The sequence below is a fragment of the Canis lupus genome, chromosome 38, assembly GCF_011100685.1.
Source record: "Canis lupus familiaris isolate Mischka breed German Shepherd chromosome 38, alternate assembly UU_Cfam_GSD_1.0, whole genome shotgun sequence".
Taxonomy (NCBI): domain Eukaryota; kingdom Metazoa; phylum Chordata; class Mammalia; order Carnivora; family Canidae; genus Canis; species Canis lupus.
In genome coordinates this window covers 7,413,636-7,439,361 of record NC_049259.1, presented here as the reverse complement: position 1 = coordinate 7,439,361, position 25,726 = coordinate 7,413,636, and the positions used below count along the sequence as shown (strand labels likewise).

The 25,726-nt window shown below is 35.0% G+C and overlaps 2 long non-coding RNA genes across 51 annotated transcripts in view; one reads left to right on the top strand and one right to left on the bottom strand.

Annotated features, from left to right (window-relative positions):
• LOC102155162 overlaps positions 1–25,726 on the top strand; it is a 132,835-nt gene that overhangs the window by 76,578 nt on the left and 30,531 nt on the right. For 35 of the 49 annotated variants that reach the window (XR_005385681.1, XR_005385661.1, XR_005385658.1 and 32 more), the window contains one exon: positions 20,400–20,614. The exons of 10 other annotated variants lie outside the window; for them this stretch is intronic. This is a non-coding gene — a long non-coding RNA (uncharacterized LOC102155162). Of the gene's footprint in view, positions 1–3,340; positions 3,500–20,399; positions 20,615–25,726 lie in introns of those variants that run through there. 4 more of the 49 variants (XR_005385685.1, XR_005385683.1, XR_005385675.1 and 1 more) reach the window with 1 other exon arrangement.
• On the bottom strand, positions 703–18,223 carry LOC111094517. 2 transcript variants are annotated; one of them, XR_005385688.1, is made up of 6 exons: positions 18,079–18,223; positions 14,944–15,040; positions 13,481–13,638; positions 8,743–8,911; positions 4,012–4,075; positions 703–1,816 (listed from the first exon to the last, which is right to left on the bottom strand). It is a non-coding gene; the product is annotated as an uncharacterized LOC111094517 (long non-coding RNA). The 2 variants fall into 2 exon arrangements; XR_005385687.1 differs by having other exon boundaries at positions 8,743–8,900.

Here is a 25,726-nt window from a genome sequence, read left to right as displayed (position 1 = left end):
ATTATAAATTGCTTATTTACTTTAGTATTGAAAAGCTTAAGGTAAAAACACAATTAATCAATATACAGATTAATGGAAACAATATTTTGGTTTATTTATTTTGTTTGCACTCAACAGCGTGCATCTTTGCTAATGTCAAAGCCAATGTTCACACTTTTTGGCTTCTATTACATCACTTCTTACTTGATTTCCTCTACTTCACAGGCTCTCTTCTCATGCTTGTTTGCTGGTTCTTCTGTTTACGTTCAAACCCCAAATGTTGGAGTAGCCCAAGTCCTATCTTTAACCCTTTATCTCTCCTGAAGGAATCTTACTGGGTCCATAGCTTTCGTTATCATCTATAACCTACATATTACAAATCTATGTTTCACTCTGTAGCTCAGAAGTAAGACATGGATGGTCTTACTGGGCTTAAAACAAGGTGTCAGTAAGGCTACATTACTTCTGGAAACTATAGGAATTTGTTTCCTGGTTTTTTCCAGCTCAGAGGACACCTGTTTCCCTTGGTGTGGGGCCATATTTTTTTATCTTCAAAGCCAGCATTGTCCAGCCAAGAGCTTCTCATGCTGCCACCTCTCTGGTTCTCGTTTGTGTTTCCTATTTTCACTTTTAAGGGCCCTTGTGATTATATTGAGCCTACCTTAGTCTGTTTGGGCTACAGCAACAAAATATCACAGAGTGGGTAGCTTATAAACAGTAGTGTTTTTTTTTTTTTTTTTTTTAAGTTCTGGAGGCTGAGAAGTTCAATTTCAAGGCACTGGTGGATTTACAATCTTTTCACTGTAACTTCAAATGGCAGAAGGAGTAGGGGAGCTCTCTTGGGCCTCTTATATAAGGGCACCAATCCCAATCATGAGGAATTAGCCCTGATAATTTAATTACCTCCCAAAGGGCTCCACTTTGAACACTATCACACTGAGCATTAGGATCCAACATAAATTTGGGGGGATGAATACAAACATTCAGTCCACAGCAGAGCCCAACAATAATAATCCAAGACAATCAGCCTAATTTAAGGTCAGCTGAATAGCAATCTTACTTCTATCTGTAACCTAAATCCCTATTGCCATGTAACTGAATATATTCATAGGTTTCTGGGCTAGGGACTTGAGCACATTTAAGGAGTTATTATTATAACTACCATCATCACCAACTGGTATACTACTCCCATTGAATTGTCAGGGATGGAGAGATTTATTTTAGAAATTAAAAAGTATAAATGACATGTTGAAAAGTAATTTTTCCACTCTCAGATAAAGCATATTTATTCATCCAACCACACACCTTCAATAAAACATTAGGAACTTACTACCTACAGCACTGAGGATCCCTTTGGAAACAAACAAACCACTCATTTTGATTAAATTTATAGTTCATTGGGTGTGGGGAATCAGCTGCAGAGCCTGAGAACTGAATCTTGTAGTCTTCGGCACTTTGGGGATATATGTGAGGTCCTGAGTTGGCACACTGACTCTTTTTTTTTTTTTTGGCACACTGACTCTTGACCACATTGTTCTCCAGATAGAGCTCCTCTGCTCCTCCAACTCCTTGAGTCTATAACCTATTATTTTACCTTTTGAACTAAACATGTTTTTCTCTGCTTCCCAAAGTTCCCATAGCCAATCTGCTAGCTCTCTTAATAAAAACTGGAAGAGAGAAAGCCTTGGGGTCCAAGTCTGGCTTGAGTCCCAGTCCGAGCCTTAGTCCCCAATGTCCCCCAGATTAAAATTCAGTGAGACTTCGAATCTTTCTTCCGATCCTTGTCTCCAACTCCGCTGGATCCGTGACAATTGGGGGAACAGGTATACTGCAATTGCTATGAAAAAGAGATACACCGAAAATTATGGGATTTATTAGAAGTCCCCAATAGTCAGTGGTGGTCAGTTCATTAAAAGAGGTAGGAAATTATTTCACCTAAAATAATTATTTCCTGCTGATAAATATCAGACATTGAGTCAGATGGAGCAGTTATCTGGAGCCTTTCAGTATAGTTCAAACCACGTCAGGTAAAAAAGCCTGGCCTGATGTTAGCACTTTTCGAGATAAAATTCAGTTTCTTGAAAAATAACTGGAATGTTTGTTTTAACCATAGCAGGTCAACACTCCGATTGTTACACTAGTGATCAGATTGTTATCAGACACATCAAAGACAGGAAGAAAAGAGTAATAGTGGTTTTTAGTACAAAAACATAGCAGTATAGTCTATAGGCAATCTAGAGAGAACATTAAGCTCTGTGGGAGCAGTGCTAGAGTATGAAGCCATTTTCTTTGTTACCATAGAAACAGCAAAATGTCAACTATTTTTAGAGCTTTGTTCCAAGATTCAAGCAGCTAGTTATCAGTATGTTTAAAGATGCCAGAAACATATGCCAAGTAGTACAGCTAGAAATTTAAGTTTGTAAGGTAATTTATTTCCTCTAGGACATTTTAATAATATACATGTCCCCCACATTTAATGCTATTTATGCAATTAAATGTCCATACTTTAAAAGAAATTATATAAACAAGTATTATATATATATTTAATAATATATATATATTTAATAAAATAAGTTGCTTCCACTCATGGTTTTTCAAGGGTGAGTATAACATTATAGTGTTCATAGCTATAAACACTATAATTAACTTGGTATACAGACACTCAATTAGTTGGCCTCTGTTATCACTTAGCTAATTTCTTTCACCTTCAATAAACATCTACTGAAAGCCAGGCACCCCACTAGGTTCTGCAAATATAAAGATGACAGAAGTTCCATATTTTTCCCCAAGTACATATTTCTAAACATGAGCTTGACCTTAAGATGTATTATATTATAGAACCTCACAAAAATTTTAGGACAAACAAATGTTAATTAAGATGTCTTTCTCCAAAAATAAAATATTGGTTCTTAATTTTTGCCAAGAAGCAAAAATGAAGAATGGATTCACGTTTAACTGTGCAATTTCCTTTGTGTTTGATGCTTAATGATGATCTGCTGGCAAACAGGAATGTAAAATCCATCTGTGCAGTATGCTTTACATATTTGTGTATAATGGAAAATTAGTAACTTTTATGCTTTTATGGGCAAGACATAAACCATGCAATTAGGAAGAATGATGCAGTTATCACAATTTTGAATTACCAAAAGTAGTCTTCACTCATTACTGTGTATATATAAGATGTTTATAATTCATGACCTTCATCTTCTCTTTTTATAATTTAACTTAAGATATATATTTTGCAGGTTTACAGACAAATGTAATTATTCAAAGCAATTTGAGAAGAAAGTGATTTGACATATTATTTTCATACTGAGATTTACTTTATTAGATTACCACTAATGCCTCCTGATTTCTTTAGGTAGAGAAAACTAAGTCAGAAGACCTTTTGCAGAGCGGTTTGGCGCCTGCCTTTGGCCCGGGGCGCAATCCTGGAGACCCGGGATCGAATCCCACGTCAGGCTCCCGGTGCATGGGGCCTGATTCTCCCTCTGCCTGTGTCTCTGCCTCTCTTTCTCTCTCTGTGACTATCATAAATAAATTAAAAAAAAATTAAAAAAAAAAAAGAAGACCTTTTGCAGAAAAATAGCCTCTCATTTGCAGTGACTTAGTTTTTGTTGTTACATAATTCTTACTACTAGGTTAAAAATCAAGTTATTGGTAAATTTATTGAATTTAAATAAATCAAAAATCCATATTTAAAATTAGGGTAACAGATTATTGTATTGATTCCTTCAGTAAGATTGGAGTTTATTAATTAAGCGGTAAGATAACAAAAACAGAAGAAAAAGTGGGAGGGGGAGGGTGGCTATAATAAGCTAAAGTTGCCTTCTCTCTGAAACTTTAACATGTGGGAAATATTTTACAGTATTCCAAAAATACACATACAGATATCTGCATATTTTAAAATAGCATTTGATGGTACTTTAATGAGTCCATATCCTGAGATAAAAAGTTAATGCAATTACCCGGATAATTGAACTTCAAAATATTTAGATACCTCTAGCAGAGGGAAAATGATAAAGATTTTACCTAATTGCCAATTCTTCATTTGCCTTTGTATCAGAAAATGTGTTTCTTTATAGTCTGTTCTTTCCTAAAGGTGAAAGCACAAACACATTATTCTTTAGATTGACTCTGCAGTCTGTTGTAATCACATAACTTGACCACCAAATGACCTCATATCATGGAATGTTACTTGGTTTGCCTTTTGGACTGAGAACTCATCTTCCAAACTGATAGTAGTGTTGACTATGTCGTCTTTAGGAATTGCCCTCTGTGGAAGGCTGTTGCCTCAGCCTCAGCTAAGTGCATTCATTGAGGCAACTTGCATACAATGATGCAGAAAATACAAAAGTCTGGTCTTTGTTATCCTCTCAGTCAAGATCCCACACATCTCCTTTGGTACTTAATATTGATTTACATGACCATCCTGGGTTTAAAGCTGTCTGTGAGATTAACTAATGCTTCTGTTAAAACAAGTCACCATTGTACTTCTCCCTCTACTGAATCTTGGTCCCTCATGCCCATATAGGGAATTTTTCTTAGGGCTCTCCGTAATGAACCTCTTGCACTTAAATCTCCATCTCAGAGTTTGTTTCTTTCTCTTTTCTTAAGATTTTATTTATTTATTCATGAGAGACACACACACACACACACACACCGAGGCAGAAACATAGGCAAAGGGAGAAGCAGACTTCCTGTAAGGAAGGATTAACTACCATTTATATATTACCTTCTGTGTGCTTTTCTTATGATTAGAGTAGAGTGGGTTAGTTAGTGTGTAAGAAAGAACTTATTTGGAAGGTTAGATCGTTGAGTTCAAACCTCAATTTTTTCCATTTATTGATATAATCATCACAAGTTAATGAACCACTTCATTTAATTTTATCTTCTTAGTTTTTTGTCTTCATTCTTTCTCTCCTCTGTTAGTTAAATTCTTCTCTTCTCCTTTCTTAACAAATATTAATTATGGTCCATCCTCTGTGGACTGTGACCCACTATGTGGGTCCACAAATAGGATTATGTACAAAATAAGTTTATATCCTTAAATTTCTTACTATTTGAAATAATAAACAAGGAAAAATAGGGAGGTGGAGGCGGTGGTATTTAATTCAATCTAGAGTGTTTAAGAAAGGTTTCCTAGGGTAAGTATTCACAAAGATGAGTTCAGTTATATGATTTGGAAGATTTTGGTAAAATGTGGAAATAATGACTGAAGAGGAGGGAAAGGATCATAGAAGTTATAAGTAATGGGATGTGCAGAAGTCTGGAGGCAAGAGAACACAGAACTTCATCCATTTTAATTTTGATAGGATTATTTTCCTATGAGCAAAATAAAACCACTTAGGTCTAACCAAGAAAAAAGAAGAACATCTGATAAGTATCTAGGGGGTTTCATGAGCAACTGGAATTTGTCATAGACAAGCCATTTTGAGCAGATTGTCTCTGTTTCTTTGGGGCTACGTGGTGTTTTATGTCTGCTTCATTCAGCATCTCTGTTTCAATCATCCCTGTGTTTTTATTTTGCTCTTTTTTTTTTTCTTTTACATAGAGTGGAAACGTTGCTTTCCTAATCTCACATGTATATCACTGCTCACTTTGGATACCCGCCAGAATCTGACAAGAGATCCTCTCTCCCCAATCCAGGTTGCTGCAAGTGAAAATTCCCATGGTATCAGATGAATATTCCCAATATTTAACCCCACTATAAGTGGATTAGAAAGGCAATATAGTTTGGAGATTGTGCACAGACCTGAGAGCTCATTTCTGCAGGAAATGATCACTAAAGGAGGATTGCCCTTCTCTGGACAGGGACATAGCATATTGTGTTTGGGATGGTGGAAGGAGAGATAAAATATCCATCACCTTGCAAGTTATATTAAGGTTTTTGGACTTTATGCTAGAAGTATGAAAAATAGAGATTTGTAACTGACATGACAGTATTTTTTTTAGAAAATGTACCTCATATGTCAATGCAGAGAATTTATTTGAATGGGTCAATATTCAGTGTAGGGAGACTTGTGTAGCCCAGGTGAAATACAATTCACTAGTGGCAGAAGATTAATAAACTTCATTGAGACTGGAAATAAAACCAGGTCATAATGAAAACTGCAAAGAGCCTACAGGGATATGTTGTCCTTAAGGTTACTAGTAGAGCTTCTATCAGGAACAGATTTGGGGTATCCAGGATTTGAAGATCCAAAATACTGACAATTTTGTAAGTCTTCTTTAATAAAAAATTACATTATAAAAATAAAATTAGGAATAAGTATAGGTATTTATTTATATCAGAAAGTATATAACAGTGAATTTAAATGTGCTTCTAACTCAACTTCTCCTTCACCAGATTTCACAAATGTTTGAGACACTCCAGTGTCACTTAACATGAAGGGAAGCATGACAGAGAAGTCAACGTGGAAATACACACTAGCCCTGAGTGAATGCAATAAAAGTACCTTATTTTTTAAAAAACTTAACATACATATGACCATATGAACACATTTCTAAGGCTCCTTCTAAAGGCTTTGAAAGGTGAAGGGTGTTGCAGCTTAAGCTTTTTCAGTTTCACTGTAAATCTACCTCCATTTGTTAAATGTGACAGACCAAAATCTTTAAGGAAAAGTTGAAAATTCCAGTGTCCTCACCAAGCTATAAATATGTTTGAATCAATCTAATATGTCAAGAAGAGAGTAATTTTATTTCATAAGACCCAGATGTAACTTAAGGCTATACTCAATGACTTACCATTCTTCTTGTATGTATAGTTAATACAGTAATATTTTAAATGGTTATATGTTCCCAGTAGTCAATGTCCTGAAATTGAAAAATTTGTTTCTTGGAACTATCTGTTATTTCAAAAATTTGAGAGAGCAGGTTTACTTAGAATAATCTATTTTATTCTAGATTTTAATTTTTTTTAGTGTTTAATGTCCTGAGTACACTTTGAGAAATATTCTCTTTCATTTTCTGTAGATGACCAAAATGAGTGAAGGAGTCACAGTTCACTGGCTATATTCATGCTCCCCTAAAGGGTGAGCATCCAGGTTTAAGAATAATTATTGTAAGGCATTTACTGTCCTTTGAAAAGTGCATTCTAAATATATATACCAGGAATCCTTGTTTTACAAGACTACTCAAAATAGGCAACTTTTAAAAATGAGTTCAAAGTTTATTCTCACTGAGTGGATGGGAAGCTTTTTATAGTCAAATGAAAAAGAATAGCTTAATTTCTTAGACATAAAAGTATTAGCTTATAATAAATTTTATAAAGGAATTTTTAAACTTAAAAATAGATAGATTTTAGGGGTGCCTGGGTGGGTCAGTGGTTAATCATCTGCCCTCGGCTCAGGGTGTGATCCTGGAGTCCTGGGATCAAGTCCCACATTAGGCTCCCTGCATGGAGCCTTCTTCTCCCTCTGCCTGTGTCTCTACCTCTCTATCTCTTTGTGTCTCTCATGAATAAAAAACCTTAAAAAAATAAAATATTTAAAAATAAAGATTTTATATCATTCATGACTTTTTATTCATCTAGTTACCTGAAAGTTTCCTAGGTATGTATTTCTGAGCAAGATAACATTATCACTTGGTATTTATAAAATATCTTCATGTAGAGCATGTCTCTTTATTTTTTTGTAATTTAGGAGTGTTGATGCTCATGAAAAATGTCAGATTGACATCCCTAGATACCAGAGACCTCAATTTGTGCTTTATATAAGCCTTAGGGAAGCACAGCCTTCTCAATGATCCTAGCCAACATAGTTACAACAGAGCAGTTTAAGCAATAACTGGATGGCTTAGGGCTTGGCCTCTTTGCTGAATCTGTCAGCCAATGTACCAATTAACTCAAATACAATTTTTATGATGTGTACCAATTTCATTGGAAAGTGAATACATGGCTGTAGGTTTTACAGTTGCCTCAAGAAACAAAGAGCCTAAACTAATTGCAAAAGCTGTCACTATTGTCATTGAGCCACTGAGTTGAAAAGTTTACTGAAAAATCTGTTTACTTTGTACCAAAAGTCATGATTTTACATAAATTATACTATTTACCTTGGAGGCAAACATAAGACAAGGAGAAATTAATTAAATAATCATATAAATCCAGGCCTTAAGTATTTTATTTGTATGGCTATTAAATTCATTGTATATATTGAAAAATCTCATTCTTCTCAATTATAATGGTTAATAAATCTATTGCTAAAACTTCTTATCAAGCAACATTTGGCCTTTGTGAAAACGTTGTTTTCAAAATATATAACCATGTTTTATATAAGATCTGTTTTTGTGACTTGCTGATGATTCTTAAAGAGACTAAATGTGTGGATTACTTCTCTCTCGATTATGAAAATCAGATAATCTTACAAATCTGTGAAACTAATATAAAAAGGAGAGACTTCGAAGGAAACAGAAGTTGTGATATGAGGTGAATATTGAGTGGAAGGGAAGAGGGCAAGTGGACAGTTAAGAATTGAGCAGAGTCTAGTTCTTTGTGCAGAGTTTAGGCTAAGGGAAAACTTTCCACATTCTTTTCTCACTTCCATAATGCCCTGGACGGGTTATTGCCCACAACATGGCCAGCAGAGTCAGAATAGCAACAGTCAACCCAGATCTGGCTGAGATTACAGACTAAGTTGTCTAGAATGAGAACTAATAAAATATTCCTAGAAAGACAAGACAAAAACTCTTCTCACCCCATCATCTCATAAATTGGATCAGAAGATCATAATCTGGGAATTAGAAACTTCTGGAAAAGAACAATACCTGAGCATGGAGCCTGGAGAATGTCCTGAATGTCAAGGTCACTGTAAAGCTAGGCAGTATGTTCAACTGGCAGTAGAGGTTTCTTTGCTCTGGAGAGTATTTTTTAGTCTCCTTCCTCAAATTCCAAAGACAGAAACTAAGACTTTTAGCCTAGGTAGCTGAAAGAGAGCTCATGGGGAGAAATAATAAGAAATCTAAGGAACAAACATGCATATAAAAATAAGACTACAAATTGAATACGTTCTAAGACAAAAAACAGAATTAACGTAATAGTGAAATTAAAATAATAAATTAGTCTAAAATATCCCAAAAGCATTAAAGACAAATAATGGTAATAATAAGCAGAAACAAATAGAAACATTTATGAAATAAATAATATTTAAATTTTTAAAAATTGGTAGCTTACAGAAAGGGCAGAATGTATACAGCACAAAATCATCTTAAGACACTCCTCAAAAGAAAATAAAATGAATAAAATTACTTGACAATGCAAAATAAAAATAAGATATGTAGAGTCTAATAATAGGCATATCATCATCCTCATACTTGAAGTTCAGGGCACAAAAAACTAGACAGGGGAGAAAAGATTGAAAAGATAATGACTGAGAACATAGCCCAACAACAACATAATCTCAAGACTAACTTAAAATTTAAAAAAAAAATAATAATAATTAAATATAAAAAGAAAATTCCAAAGCTTCCTAAGAAAGATTACATATTTTGTAAAGAAACTAAAATGAAATTGACCCTGAACCTCAACACCAGATGAAAGTTTTAGAAGTATTAATGGCAAAGTACAAAGCTAGCATTTTATACTTAGCCAAATTATCATTTAAAAGGAAGGGTGAAAAGGGATGATCTCTATAGAACTTTTTGCTCAGTAATCATATGTGGATATTAATAACCATATTGGAAAAAGCAGTCCCAGGTACTTGCATTCCATGAAAAGCCCATCTTCAAATTTATTCTTTCAGGAACTACTTTAGCAAGAAAAAAAATCTAGCAAGGAGGATTTATGAGATATATTTTAAGTATTGGTAAATTAATAGTTTAATGCAGTTTATTTGTCATTTAGAAAAGTAAAGTGAAAAGCTACAAACAAAACATACATCTGTCATAATCAGAACTAAATTGCAATTAATATCAACATAACTGAGAAAAGAAAAAAGTAAGTTGTAAGGAGATGAGTGCACTATATTCAGGGAAAAGACACTGATATTGAAGAGCTTAACAAACTGAAACAGAAAAATGATGAAAATGTATATTTATAAATGTAAAATGTGTAACTTTTAAAATAACATAAAATGTTGATCCATCTAATGGAAGCCAAGAAAAAGCCAGGAAGCCATGAAAAAAAGAAAAGAAAAAATTTTGATAAATACAACATAGAAGTTGCAAAACTGAAGTCCTAATTTAACAGTATTTTCAATATAGTTGAGTTTAACTCATAAATTAAAAACAGAGACTCTTAGATCACATTATAAAAGGCAAACCATCAATATTTTGTCTTGGAAGAGATAAATGAAAAGACTATTTAAGTGTTAAAAATAAGAGATAGGGCAGTCCGGGTAGCTCAGTGGTTTAGTGTCACCTTCAGCTCAGGGTGTGATCCTGGAGATCCGGAATCAAGTCCCATGTCAGGCTCCCTCCATGGAGCCTGCTTCTCCTTCTGCCTGTGTCTCTGCCTCTCTCTCACTGTGTCTCTCATGAATAAATAAATAAAATCTTAAAAAAAAAGAAAGAAGAAGAAAGAAAGAAAGAAAGAAAGAAAGAAAGAAAGAAAGAAAGAAAGAAGAAAGAAAGAGAAAAATATAAGAAAAGAAAGCTTCAGATAGAAGGGAATTAAATGTGTAAAACAAAGAAAAAGAGATGGCATCAAACAGATAAAGAAACATAGTAGATATAATAAACAAATTTGACAAAGGAATGTCAAAATATATAAACAACTGAAAGAATTATAGGAAAAATATCTCAAAGTGCTTCAAGATATTCTTTTTTCTTTTCTTTTCTTTTCTTTTCTTTTCTTTTCTTTTCTTTTCTTTTCTTTTCTTTATTTATTTGACAGACTGAGAGAGAGAGAGAGAGAGGGAGAGCAAGCACAAGCAGGGGTAGTGGCAGAGGGAGAGGGAAAAACAGGCTCCCTACTGAGCAAAGAGCCCCATGCAGAGTTTGATCCCAGGACCCTGGGATCATGACCTGAGTTGAAGGCAGACACTCAACACACTGATTCTCCCAGGTGCCCCAAGATATTCTTATATTTATTTGAGAAATATATTAAACTAGCAGAGAAAATAACTGAAGTTATGGAAAATTAGAAGAACACCAGTATTAACCTTGAAATAATATGCATGTGTACATGGATATACTTTACATCTCAAAAAATACATATTCATTTTAAGCATATTTGGAAAACAAAGTTGTGCATGTAATATTCAAAAGGAAGTCTCAACAAATTTGATATAACCAACAACTTAGAAATTATGTTTGCTGATGAGAATGAAAAAAAAAACTTAAATTATTAATTTAATAGGAGTGTATATGTAAATCATATAAAATTATGTAAAGTATAAATATATTTGTGTTTATGCATATACTTTTATTAAATATGTATTATTTTATAAATAAAATCATAAAGATTAGTTAAAAATACTTAGAACCAAATGAAAATGGAAACACTACATTTCAAAAGTACAGGGAGTGGCTGATAAAGTAGAACTAAAAGGAAAATAAGTAAGTTTGTGTATATTTAAACAAAAACAAGAGAGATTCTTTAAAAAATTATCAAAATACCCAAATTTAAAAGTAGGTGAAAGATCAAATAAGCAAACCCAAAGGAGACAAAAGGAAAGTAAGTAATAGCTGTAAAAATAGAGGTCAGTAATACAAACAATAACAACCAGAAGAAAAATCAATAAGGAAGATTAACAAAATTAAAAAACAGCAACAACTGTGTTTTAAGAAAGAACAATAATTTAGCCAGTTCTCTGCAAAGGGGGATAAAATAAATGAGAACATGCAAATACAATTCTGAATGTAAAAGAGAAATAATTGCAAACACAACAGAAGATTAATAGCTTAATAAAAGAACATAGTGAATAAATATACACTAATAAATTTGGAAACTTATGGGACTTAAGAGAAAACAAATAACCTTTTGTAGTCTAATATTTTCTATTTTTCATTTACTTCAAATGACTTTTCACTTACCTCATGGTGCATAATTTTAGGATCTGCTTTAAAGTCTTTATCTGATAATTTCAACATCTGGAATATCTTGCAGCTGACATCTTTTTATTGCTTTTTTTTTAGAATACATCACATTTTTCTGATTATTTTGATGTTGAGTAATTTTTATTTTCATCTTGTGTAAATATATATATTATATATACTCTGGGTTATGTTGTAAAACCACTGCAAAATATTGTGGTTTTGCCTTAGGAGGCAGTCCACCTGCTAGTCTTATGCTGTAGTTTCTGTGTTGCTCTTAATGTGGGTTGGTTGCATTCTCAGTTCAATTCTCTAAGCCTTTGCTACACTGGTTGAGTTTGACCCATGCATGTGTAGATCAGAGGTTACTCTGGAACTTGTCAGGTTTCATACACAAAATTAAGGCTTCTCCTTCTCTGTTTCTCTTTCTCTATATACTCTCCTAATTGTCCAGCTTATAGGGGCTCCCTTTTCTGGTTCCTTTGGCCCAAGGGATGGCATGATTTTTGTCAGCATTTTTCCTCTGATAGGGTGTGGCTTCCTGACTGGTATCTACTTACGAAACATGACCTAAGAAAAAGAAAAAGAAAATTTTTACTCTCCTCCACAATCCACCTATTTTGTGTGTGTGTGTGTGTGTGTGTTAAACTCTTGGATATTTGTTTTTTGCATTTTCAAAAGTTAGTTGTAATCAGGGAGGGAGATGGGCTGAAGCCCATCACCATAGTAGACTCCCCTGTGGGTTTTGTATTAAGATTTTTGGATACTAAATAACTCAACAGTATACTGCTTTCATTACAACCTCTTTTAAGATCTTGGAGATATTTACTACATTTTCAGTGTGTTTTTATTGAGAAATTACCATATGCTAATAAGCATCAGGAAGATAGGGCTGAAAGATGCATCCCCTGATCTCAAGAACTTCAAAAATCAAGAATAAAGACAGTTTCGTTCATAAAAAAATTAACTATGAGAAGGACAACCATAGAGACATGTATAGGATTCTAAGAGAATTCACGGGAAAAGCCCTTTATATAGCCTGTTAACTCTTCCTAGAAGAAAAGGACATTTCTGAACAGAATCTTGAAGGATGTGTAGGAGTCACTCATGTGAAGAAGTGAGGGATAGAGAAGAAGTCCTAGGCATAGAACAAAAACAAAAAACATGCTGACTGGTTTAGGAAGGCTGCTGAAAATTGTAGTGAAGTCACATGAGTACCATAGCAGGTATGCCAAGGTACTGATGAGAGCTTAATAAAGATTGTATAAATGCTAGAGGAGAGAGTCACTCTTTGTGACATTGTGGAAACAAGTGGGAAGGACATAGGAAAACTAGATGGACTAGGAAGCTATGGTGGTAAACCTGATGGGAGGAGAGAGAAATATTCCCTGAATTGAGGAAGAGAAGGTGAGAATGGAAAAAAGTGAATGGAATAGATTTGAGAGAGATTATGGAGTAGATGTGAGAGGGTTTGGTAATGGACTTGATGCTCTAAATATGGGAGAAGTCCCAGGGTATTTCTAATTCTTACTTGTTTTATAAGACAAGTGGTTCCATCAAGGATTAATTTGAGAATTGTGGGTTGAATCTTGAATGAAGGAGGCTCTGTCTGGTTTGATCATGTTGCAACTTGAGATGCCTGTAAGTTTCTCAAGTGAAGACACCAAATGAGTGCTTAGATAAATGCAACTGGAATATAAAAAAAAAAAAAAAAGAGGTTTAAATCTTTGGGAGCTCATAGTACTAAAGATGTTAGAGGTAGAAAGGACATTGGACATTTGCTTGATTTCTATTATTTTTCAGAGAAACCTCTCCAAATAGAGAGTTAAAGTGATTTGTTTAGTTGGTAATCACAGGCAACTGGGAATCAAATGCAGGTATGTCATGTTTACATTACACACATTAATTCTGAGATGCCCAGCACTATTGTTCTATCTATGGTGGGGTAATATTGCTCTAGAAATTAAAAATTACATGCTCAGATGTCAAATACATGAGTGACAGGTTGATTTTATTCCATGAAATTTCAAGGGAGTAGCTTTCATACCTGCTCACAATTCATGTTTAAACTCCCAATGATAAAGGCAATGGGCAGGATAGAATGAGTAAACTTGTGAAAATGATGAAGAAATAGAGTCTGAATTTGACTGAACATGATTAATTTGAAAAATAAGTACTTGAACCAGCTAACAATCATTAAAGGAGGTCATATATATATATATATATATAACCAACATATAATAGTGAGTGTGTTGAACTAAGGAAATGCTTGGGTTGCAAATCATTTCAGTGGTATCTGGATAATGTCTTCCCAGAATTGGAGACATCTAAGGGCAGCCTATGAAAAGGAAACAAATAATTTTCATTAATGAAGGACTAGAAGTCCCCAAGGTCGTGAACAGAGAGAAGAGTACAAGTTTGGAACATCATGAAATTGTGTGACATGCAGTAAGAAATACAACCAGAGAGTTCTAGAAAAAAAAATCTACATTTTATATATATAATATATAATGTATATATATATAACATATAATATATAACATATATATATTTATACCATATATATATATATATGATGCCTAGAAGAGAATCTGGCACAATAGTAAGCTCCCACTCAAGCAATTGTAGCTTTATTAGTTTAAAAACACAGCCACTGAAGTTATTCCTACAGTGTTCATTAAATCGTGAAAGACTATTCTGAAACTAATGGTCTAGAAGAGCTAAAGCACTGAGCATTCCAAGGGAGATAAGAACTACCCAGGTGTGTAGTTATCACCTGAGGATAACTTTCTTGTTCAACAAGTTTCTTCTTGCAAATGAAACAAAATATAACCACTGATGAATTCACTCTTTGCTCTGAAAGCATGTGTATAATACTTGATATAGTTGGAATTTTCCCATAACTGTTAGAAAACCAGCTTATGGATCGTAACCAGATATATTTTTGCTGGAATAGCCCAAAGGTAGAAAATTTGAAGATTAAGAGATTCTCACCTGTCGATATACTTGAATCTGTTTTCATCATCCAACCTTTGACTAATATAAATGCTGTGATTATTCAAGAAGATCTTGATCCAGTTTATTGTGTCAACTGCGAGATGAAGGGAAGTGGTTAAGTTGAACTCCCTTTTATTATGGTTTCAATAAATCTATATTAAACTTATAGTGATCAAAGCCACAGATATGTGAAAGGCAGCAGTGAAGCATAAAAGAGCAGCTAAGCTATCGAAGTCACTCTGTTCCATAGACAGAGTCTGTCCAGTGAAGCTCTGCCCCACTGCCAGCCTCAGCTCACAGACTAGCTTGGAATGTTTCTATAATTATAATATATCAAGGAAAGCTGGTCCTAATTTAAAAACAACAATAGTAATAAGAAAAACAAAACAGTGACAGGATCTCAACTCTGTAATTATCCGTTTACAACAATGTGAGCATAAACTGTTTTCTTAAGTTCCAGGATCGAGTAGGAGTTTGGACTAGATGGCCTTGAGGGGTTCACTTCCACTCTAAGAACACATGATCCTGCAGTTTGTTTAATGATACGTTGCGATTTCTCTCTGGCCCTTCAGAATACTGTTATCCCCAAGATACTGTTAAAATCTCTTGATCTAGTTAAGCAGAAATATTTTATCTCTCCAGACCTTACAAACATGTACTTAACAAATTATAGAGTTTCTTTATGCATACTGAGAATAACAAAACTCTGACTGACAAACTCACTTTGAGGCTTTGAGGGGATCTTTTTTTAAAAATAGATTTTTGTTAAAGATTTCTTTTATTTATTTATTTATTTGAGAGAGAGAGAGAGCGCATGGGGGTGAAGGAGCAGAGGGAGTCCCTGCTGCAGGGTGATCCAGGACTGGGTAATCATGAACTGAGCTGAAGGCAGATGCTTAACTGACTCAGTCAACCAGGAGCCCAGTAGGGATCTTTAAATGTTCTTAATTCTTTATGATCATGACTCTTAATCTTTTTTATTCCTTTAGCAGCTAACACAATGTTTTGTCACCTGTGATCCATATTGTCATACAGAATCACATATTAGTCACAGTACTGAATTATAAGCAATAAACACAAACCCTAGCTGACAAACAAGAATGAAAAGTTATTTATTACATTTTAAGTCGTTAAGATAATTTCTGGGAGAGATAGAAAGTTAGGGCACCAAGAAAGGAAAGCAATGCAGCCAGAACCAGAGCCAACATGTCAAAATGTATCAGTCCTGGGTTGGCACCTTTTCCTGCTCCCATCATTGTGCACTCTGGCACCTGAAGATGGTGTCACTGGCACTGTTGGCACCAGCCCCAGGATTCTTCCCCTGTAACTGCTGTCCCCACCACACATGGAAATGGACATCGCTGCCTCTTCAGGTATTTCCAACAGAATTTCTCTCTATTCATTTGAATCCATTTCTCCTGGTTCAAAATCTCAGGAGACACATTGAATCAGCCACCCTTAGGTCATGTGCATATGCCTCAGCTCCCGAGCAAATGCATGGCTTTCCTCTTAAGCACATAAGTTAAAGACTTCCTCAGAAGTAGACAGCCAAAAGAATAGCAAATGTCTATAATAAAGGGGCCCAATAAAGGAAGGGGCTGCTGAAATGAATAGATGAATAAATGAGGGAACATAGTCACCTTGCATTCAAATACACAAAGATTGATACCACAATGTAAAGATGTAAGGAATCTGTCATGAATAGTAAACTATTTTTAATAAGAAGATATCCACCATAAGCATCTTACTGTGCAGCTTAAAAAACTGCTTAACAAGAGTGGTTAATACAATGCTAAGGAGAAGGAAAGGGAAGAGAGACAAGGATTATAGCATTAAGAAAACTACATTGTACCTGTGCTCTGCTCTATTCTGTATACTTTAGAAATTTTATTTATTTATTATTTATTTATTTATTTATTTATTATTTTTTTAATAATAAATTTATTTTTTATTGGTGTTCAATTTGCCAACATACAGAATAACACCCAGTGCTCATCCCGTCAAGTGCCCCCCTCAGTGCAAGTCACCCATTCCCCCCCTTCCCCTTCCACCACCCCTAGTTCATTTCCCAGAGTTAGGAGTCTTTATGTTCTGTATCCCTTTCTGATATTTCCTACCCATTTCTTCTCCCTTAGACCAAGATGAGAAATGAAACTGCAATCAGTAGTTGATTTACTGATAAACCTACGTTAGGAGATGCTGCTTGGAGCAGGAGTCAAAGTGGATCTAATAATTTCCTAGAGTAACTAATGTCCAGATGAAAGAGAAAGAAGAAAGATAACTAAACACTCCATATTAAAAGACATTTGTGGGATTATTCAAATAACTCACCTTACTTCTATAGAGAGTAGTAAGAAGTAGAGCAAGAAGGTCCCATTATTTAAGGAAATACAGAATCAAGATAAATTTTTAATGGATTTACCATTTATTTTTCTTAAACTTCAGACTTCACTATTAATCCTAAGGATTAACCATGGTATAACCATTCCACCTGTTGGTTGAATTATTTTCCCCCAAAATTTATATGATGAAATCCTAACCCAGAATACCTCAGAATATGACTTTATTTGGAAATAATGTCATGGCAGATACAATTAGTTAAAATGAGGATAAACTAAAGTGCAGTGGGCCCCTAATCTAATATGACAGATGTTCTTATAAAAAGGGGAAATTGTGACCCAGAAGCACATACAGGGAGAATGCCATGTGGAGATAAAGGCAGAAGTCTGAGTGATCCTTCTATACAACAAATGCAAATTGCCAGCAAACAGCCAAAAGAAAGGAGAAAGGCATGGAACAGACTTTTCCTCATATCTCTCCTTCTCATGCTCTCTCTCTCAAATAAAATAAAATCTTAAAAGGAAAAGGCTTTTCTGCACAATCTTCAGAAGGAACCAATCCCGACAATACCATGATCTCAGACTTATGGCTTTCAGAACAGCGAAATATGGAATTTCTGTTATTAAGCCACTCTGTTTGCAGTAATTTGTTACGGCAGACCTGGCAAATTCCTACACAGCTCTAGGGAGATCGGCAGAAGTCAGGATAGTCATGTTTCCTATTCACCAAAAACACTGCCCACAGATTCTTTGAGGCTTCTGTTTAGTCTAAATTGTCCTTCCTTCTACTTACCTACTTCTCCCACTCTTCAGAGCCAATCTCCCTCAAAGTATGCACTTATTGTTTCTACTCTCTTGTTTCATGCCAGCTCTTCAAACAAGAGCAATCTAACTCCGTTACTCTTATTCACCACTTCACTGAAACTGCCCCTTGAAGGTCATGAATGACTCCTAGTTGAAAATTCATTACATGATGTTCAGAACTGTTTAAATTGTTCCCTTCTCCAGCCTTATCGATTTGTTTAATCTTTGTTGGCTATTATGACATATCCTCCAGTTATTTTCTTTAGCTCTTAGAGATTCCTAGACCATTCTCATTTTTCTTTTCTTCTCCTTTGGTGAACACATCTGTAAGTGATCTTACAGATACTACTTCTGTATTAATTATATTAGAATCTGTATCTTCAACTGTGAGTTGAGATATGTATTTTCAAAGTTTTCATGGACATCCCCACCTGATTATCTATACATGCCTCATTTGAGACTGAATTTATCATCCTTGTTGCTCTCATTACCTCCACAAGCCCCACAGACAGTTTTATCAAAACCCACTCAAAACACTGTCATCCTAGACTCTTCCTCTCTGTCTTATTCAAGCCATCAAGACTGATAGAGGATTTTTCCTTACAAATAAAATTTCAAATATCACAGCACACTTGGAACTTTCTTGTTATCAAATGTATGATGTATTCTTTAGCATATATAGCAGTATTTGACAATCTCCTAAATACTACAAGCTATAGTGAACATATTCTTCAATAGACTCCATTTGAGCAAGTTTTTTTGTCTACTTCAAGATCAAGTATGTGTGCTTCCTGTGTGTTCCTTCAGTATCTATTCCTCTATTGACAGTACTAAATTTTAAACTCCTTGTTAAGTTGTCTGTACATTCCCTGGGTGGTGAATTCCTCAGGAGTAAAGAGTCTTAATTCTGTGGCCTAAAAACTAAGGCAGTAATTGGAAGTAAATGTAAGACTATGTTTGCTGAATAATTGACAGCCACCAGAATGTTTGGAAGCACTTATTACTTTTAGTGATATCATAACTGGAGAGAAAGAGGAGGAGAAATTTTATATCAATTGACTGAACTTGAATGACTTCCTCTGAAGGCCAGAATTCCTCAAACAGTAAACTATCAATGACACAGAATCAAAGTATACTGTATTTATCTTTGGGGTTTGTTTGTGATCTGAAGTAGCAATAGGCTGAATTTTAGCACATCTCCCTCCTATAAAAACTATATTCTTTCTCCAATAAAAACTATATTCTTTCTCCATCTGTGTGTATGACTGGAAACCAGGCAAGTTAAGTCTCCAAAAGGAAATCTGTCTATTGCACACACAGTTGACTCTTGATCAATGTGTGGGTGTGGGGTACCAATCTCTTGCACAGTCAAAAATTGACATAAGGGCAGCCCTGGTGGCTCAGCAGTTTAGCACTGCCTCCAGCCCAGGGTGTGATCCTAGAGACCTGTGATCATGTCCCACATCAGGCTCCCTGCATGGAGCCTGCTTCTTCTCCCTATGCCTGTGTCTCTGCCTCTCTCTCTGTGTGTCTCTCATGAATAAATAAATAAAATCTTTTAAAAAAAATTTTGACATAAATGTTTAACTCCTCCAAAACTTTACTAATAGCCTGCTGTTGACTGGAAGTCATACCAATAACATAAACAGTTGATTAGTAAACATTTTGAATGTCATGATAAAGTAACATTCAGAAAGCATGGGAAAATGTTATTAAGAAAATCATAAAGAGGAGAAAATGCATTTATAGTTCCGTACTATAAAAAAATCCACATAGAAGTGAATCCACAGTTCAAACCCTTGTTGAAGGGTCAACTGTAGCAGAAAATGATGATAGGTTGGCAAAAGAAAAACGGAAATCCACCACATTTCTTTCCTACCATTCATTTTATAAATTTAGCTTTTACGAATGAGTCTATTTCAAAAGTTTCTATAACTAAAATAAAAAATTACCAGAGGAGAAATGTAAATAATGGATGCAATAAATGGATAATGAAATTCAGAATGCTGGTGAAGTCCACATGACTTTGGAGAGAAAGCTGATGTGACCAGAAAAAGAATTATTCTTTAAACTCTAATAAAAGAAATAATATTGATCCCTTTGACAGTTAATTTTTTACAAATTAATGAAATGATAAACTTCTAAAACTAAAGTAACAACAAAAGTCACAGAGTGCACATTAGATTAAAAATGTTTCTAGTTCTGGTTCCTTCTAGTAGATATCTAGAAAACACAGTTGTGCAATGCCTACTCTATTTTTAAAGAATTTACTTTCCTAAAAATCTCATTCTCGTTGTCCTGAAATCCTAGGAGACCCTATGAGATCCTTGTTCCTTGTCTTGAGAAGATCGAAAGAAGCATTTGAGTCCAGAGACATTTTTGTGCGTGAGCTTCAGGATAGCAAGCTCAGATGCTTTCAAGGAAAATAACAAAAATGAATAAAGGAGTCTCATGTGACGTGAAAGTATCAGTACCTCTAAAAGTAACAGCAATCTCCATAAAAAGGGCTGATCCAACACTGCCAGGTATTCTGAAATTATCTTCCAAAAGAAGCAATAAAAATATTATAATCTAAAATTCTCAATATTTAAATATTGATTTATTACTTTATAACATTATGCAGGCAAAACAAAACAAGTCTGTAGGCAGCTAATTTGCCTCCTCTGTTTTTTTTTTTAATTTTTTTTTAAGATTTTATTTATTTATTCATGAGAGACACAGAGAGAGAGGGAGAGAGGCAGAGACACAGGCAGAGGGAGAAGCAGGCTCCATCAGCAGGGAGCCTGATGCGGGACTCAATCCTGTGTCTTCAGCATCACCCCTGGGCTGAAGGCAGTCACTAAGCCACTGAGCCACCCGGACTGCCACCACCTCTGGTTTGTAAAAGTCCTTGCTACTTTCCTTGATAACAAGAGAAACATTTTGTGTTGTAATTTTTAAGTAGGGATTTTAATTCACTAGATAGCTCAGCTTTTCACATTGTATTGTTTCGTAATGTCTGATGGTCCCTTGTGTGTGGGTCACTTCCTTCCACCTGCTGCCTCATTGAGGGTAGAGAAAAGTTTATGCCTCTTTGTTTTCTCTCTCAGAAAGAATGTACAGTAGGTATACAGTACCTCCTTGCTGTTGGTATAATATAATAAGCATCCTGAGCAGACCACGTTAGCTTGGCTCTTCTAAGCCCTTTGAACATACAACACAAATAACAAAAATATTTCAGAAAATGTCCTTCTGGATACACGACTTAGGCTATCATTTTGCTCTTAAATCAAAAAAGCAGTAAACAAATACCTCGCTAGCACCACTTCTGTGTTTCACATTAAAAAGTCTGAACAGTATTAAATGCAGGTTTAAGCTTTCGATTAAATTCAATTTCATTTATTCATTCAAAAGATATTTATTGAATTCCTATTAAGTGTCATACAGTCTTTCAGGTACTATAGATGAGGCAGCTAATAAAGCAAAGTTCCTGTCTTTAGGTCTAGTAAATTTTTGCAAGGAATTTTGCAAATAGTATGCTGATGACAGGGTCTGGTTTGTTTTTCTGGTCTTTATTTTAATCTTAGAATTTTTGATTTATGATCTATTCTTAAGTGAACACAAGAAGTCCAGTTACAAACTTTTAAGTAATTATACTCAATAATTAGACAATCAAGAAAAATCCATTCTATTTTGTTTAAATGATTCAAAGGGGATTGAAAGTAATGGTCTATCTGGCAGAGTTGTGTGTAATTATTTTCCATTAATATTTGCAATAGACCAGAACTTAGGCTTGGAAGTATACAGTGCTATGGGGATATTACAGAAAAGACTAGAAACTAAGTAGGCTTGTATAATGTTGTACTAAGTAGCATTTTATTGTTGTTATATAAGAAAATAACATATTGCTATTGCCATTAGTGCAGCTAGCATGGAGATTCAGACCTTCAGGAATAAACCCTGATGGGGTGATCTCTGACTGATGTTAACATTCCCCTCTTAGCAACACATACTTGCAAACAAAAGAGCATATATTTACTGTGACCTTGGGGAAACATCAGTTTCCTAAAGATAAATTGACCAACATATAAAAGGCATGTAATTCCAAACTAATCAAACATAAAACAACTTAAATAACTGGCATTCAGGAAATGAGCACAATAAAAAGGAGTGCAGAATCATGTCCTTATCTTGAATTCCTCTGACAAAAGTTGCAATTGTTAAAAGGATGGCTACTGCTTGCATAAGTACTTCAGTATTTTTTGCTTAAGCTGTTCAGAGCCTCCAGGCCTCCCAGGCAAGTAGAGAGTTCTATGTCAGTCCTTCTGATTTTGCTTTTCTTGTCTGTCTCTGGGTGAATGTGAGGAGAAAAGTAACCCATCACACCTATGCTAGAGTCGGGGCTTCTTGGCGAGCCTGATTAAATGAACAGCAAATTAGTAGAGTTACTTGCAAGTCCAGACTCAAGCAGCAGCAAGGACTCTCATAACCCTCTTAATCCTTAAGGTGCCTTCCTGCTTTCCAGACCACCAAACAGTACCTTTGCAAACTTGGCAGCAGGTAGTCAAATGAAAGACTTTTTATGATATTTTTCTAAATATCAATAAATTTACCCAAAGAAATAGATGTTTTTCAGTCCAAATATAGTAAGATGGTTCTTGAAAAAGAAAGTGCACAGCATGGGAAATAAATTTGTTTAGGATATGATTTTTTGCTCTTTAATCTCCAAAATTACAATGAAGAATAATGCATATGTTGAGAATTTGATGATTACTTCTTGTCTCTGGCAATTAACACTCATCTCAAGAAACAATTTCCTCCTCAGGCTCAAAAAACAGATTTTGAATTTAACAGAGTATAATGGGGAGACTGCAAAACAGGAACTAACAGAATTAGGTCCTGTTTCTAAGCATTCTGTATTTAGAATAGTCAAAAGACTGAAAAAGAAGTCATATTTGGATTTCTTTTTGGATTAGGAAAAGCCTAGGAAACCACCTAATCAACTTCCTTAAAATTCTAAGAGAAAAGATCTTAGCCTTTCTGTGAAAGCTAATTGTGAAAAGCTTATTATTATAGCACTGCTCATAATTGTATTATAATCAGCTTTATTCATCAGAAAGTTCTATGCAAATCTGTCTTCTTTCAAACCCACCATTGGTTAAGGTTCTGCCTTTTAGAGTCACAAGAAGAAGCAGGTTATATCTCCATATATGGCTAGATTTACATATATTCCACACAGGGAATATTTAGTAAAATATAGGGTGCAAAAGGAATGGAAAATTAACACGTACGAACCCTAAGTTTGGAAGTACTGGAGGAAACATTTCAGTCATGCAATAAATATTCATTAAGCTGTGCACTATACTGGGCACCAGAAAAGGTCGTTAAAATAAATTGTGTGAAAAATATAACTTCTGAATTCATATATACAACTGAAATGCGTACAATTCTTTCAAATTTCACTTAGTTTTTGTAAACAGTATGTGCCATTTATATTTCTTTGTATTTTACAATTGTATGATTGAGCTCAGTAAACTTCTCAAACTAAAACCACATTCCAGACCTATCTTCAACTACTCTCATGCACATACTATTTGCTCCAGAGACCTAAGCTACCTATCCTTTTCCTAAACATCATTTTGGTTTTATTCATCTATACCTGATTCCTTTCTCTTAATTGTTCCTTCTCTCTCCTAGAAAGATCTGTTGAAATTCTACTCACATAACCCCCGTGAAGCTTTCCCTGACTTAGAGAAGTCTCATAACAAAGTACACCATTATTAAGAACAACTTTCTGTTTTTTAATAAAACATATATGTGTGTGTGTGTATGATACACACACACATATATGTGATTTTCCATATCACATCATAGCTCCCCACCCCAAATGCCATTTTTAATCAATGTTATCTTCTTAGGGAGAAACACATATGTTGGTTGTATGTGGGTTATGCTTCTCAATCTAAATGTCCACCTAAAAGAAGCTCTGAGATCTACAGACCACTTGCTTATAAAAGATAGTCATGAAGAAAATCAGAATATGTTTCACAAAAGATGAGGTTGCAGTGGAGAACTGTGGAGAGATACACTTTAGAACGATAGTATTCATAGATGTCTAATCTCTGAATACACCATAGAAATAGATCAGAAATTGTAGGTCACGGATCAAGATTGGAAGAGTTACAAACACACTAGAGGCATTGTAACTTTTGCATGTTTACCTTTTTAAAAAATGTTTTTAAAATGAAAAAGTCTTTTTTTAAAAGTGAAGCAAGTTGTACATGAGAGCAGCAAGCCATCCATGATATTTAGTCGATTCCCACTCTCCTGTCATCCTTACCTTTTGCTCACACTAATGCCCATCAAAAAATGTTCTATCGGTGAAGAATTTTTATTTGATTTGATCAATGGAAAATTCCACCCTGGTCTTAGCCCTGATTACTATCTCAGAACCTCACTCAATTGGTTGGTTACTTGGGCCACCTTGCAGAATATGCAAGTCTCAGTCAGATGAATCCATGTGGAACAGTTTACCTGTAGCCATTGGCCTGGACTACATCTGAGAAATCCCAAACTGGCCATGTATATAGAGAGAAGAAGACTAGGGCTGCGGGAACATGGGTAATCTAGGTAATAAAAGATTGTTCAACACCATCAACACCATCTCGTTTGATGCCAAAGCTCACACTTTCCCAATATCATATGAACTACACCTATCTAATTGCAACACACGTCTTATTAGAAAGCTGAAAAATTGCATCTATTTTACTTTTAAGGACTTAACTAAGTTTACCAGAGAGAGAGAGAGAGAGAGAGAGAAAGAGGTGAAATGGAATAGGTATAGGGATTTTGAGGGGTTTGAGGGCATATAAGGAAAATCCTATGAACACAAGGGACAGTCATCATACAGCAAAGTTTATTGGGTGGTGCTTGGACAGTTTTCGCATGAGAGGTGAAGTCTCTCATGGTGTCACTGACCAGACACTTAAGGTGAGGGACCATCATCTAGAATAGGAGAGCAAGGAAGCTCCCATGGGAGAGGGAGATCAGAGAAGAGGTTTATAAGTCTAGGTAATGTCATTCAGTGGCATGATGGGGAGACTTTAGGTCAGATTGTCCCAGGAGGTCTTGGGGCCTTTGTTGTCTGGGAATATCTTATCTATTGTTAGCAGATGAAGGAGGTGAGGTTTTGCAGGGTATGCAAAGCAGACAGGCTCTAAATGGCTACAAATCTGCTTGTTTAGGCTATTTTTAAATAACTGTATATGTAAAAATTTGGCACTGGAAACTCACTGTATCTTCCAGAAATAAACAACATAGGTGCTAATACACAGAGGCCATCTTTGCACTATTTATATAACAATAGGGAGAAGGGAGGATTGCACTTCATCTCTGGAGACCATTTTAATAGGACATAGGCACAGCTTGAGACTCTGGATTCTATATTCTAACATAAGACAAAAATGAAGAACAGAAGTGCAGTGGGCTCTGAGAAGCAAGCCTAAGGCTTAACAGTGGAAAGATCTTAAAGGGTCTCAGTAAAGGTCTGCAGCACCCACCAAGAGCAAGTGCCAAAGCAAATTCCACTATGCCTTCCAAAGCCTTTCCCTATTTTTTTCCCTTCAATCTCATATAGATACAGTTCTTTTCCAAAAATC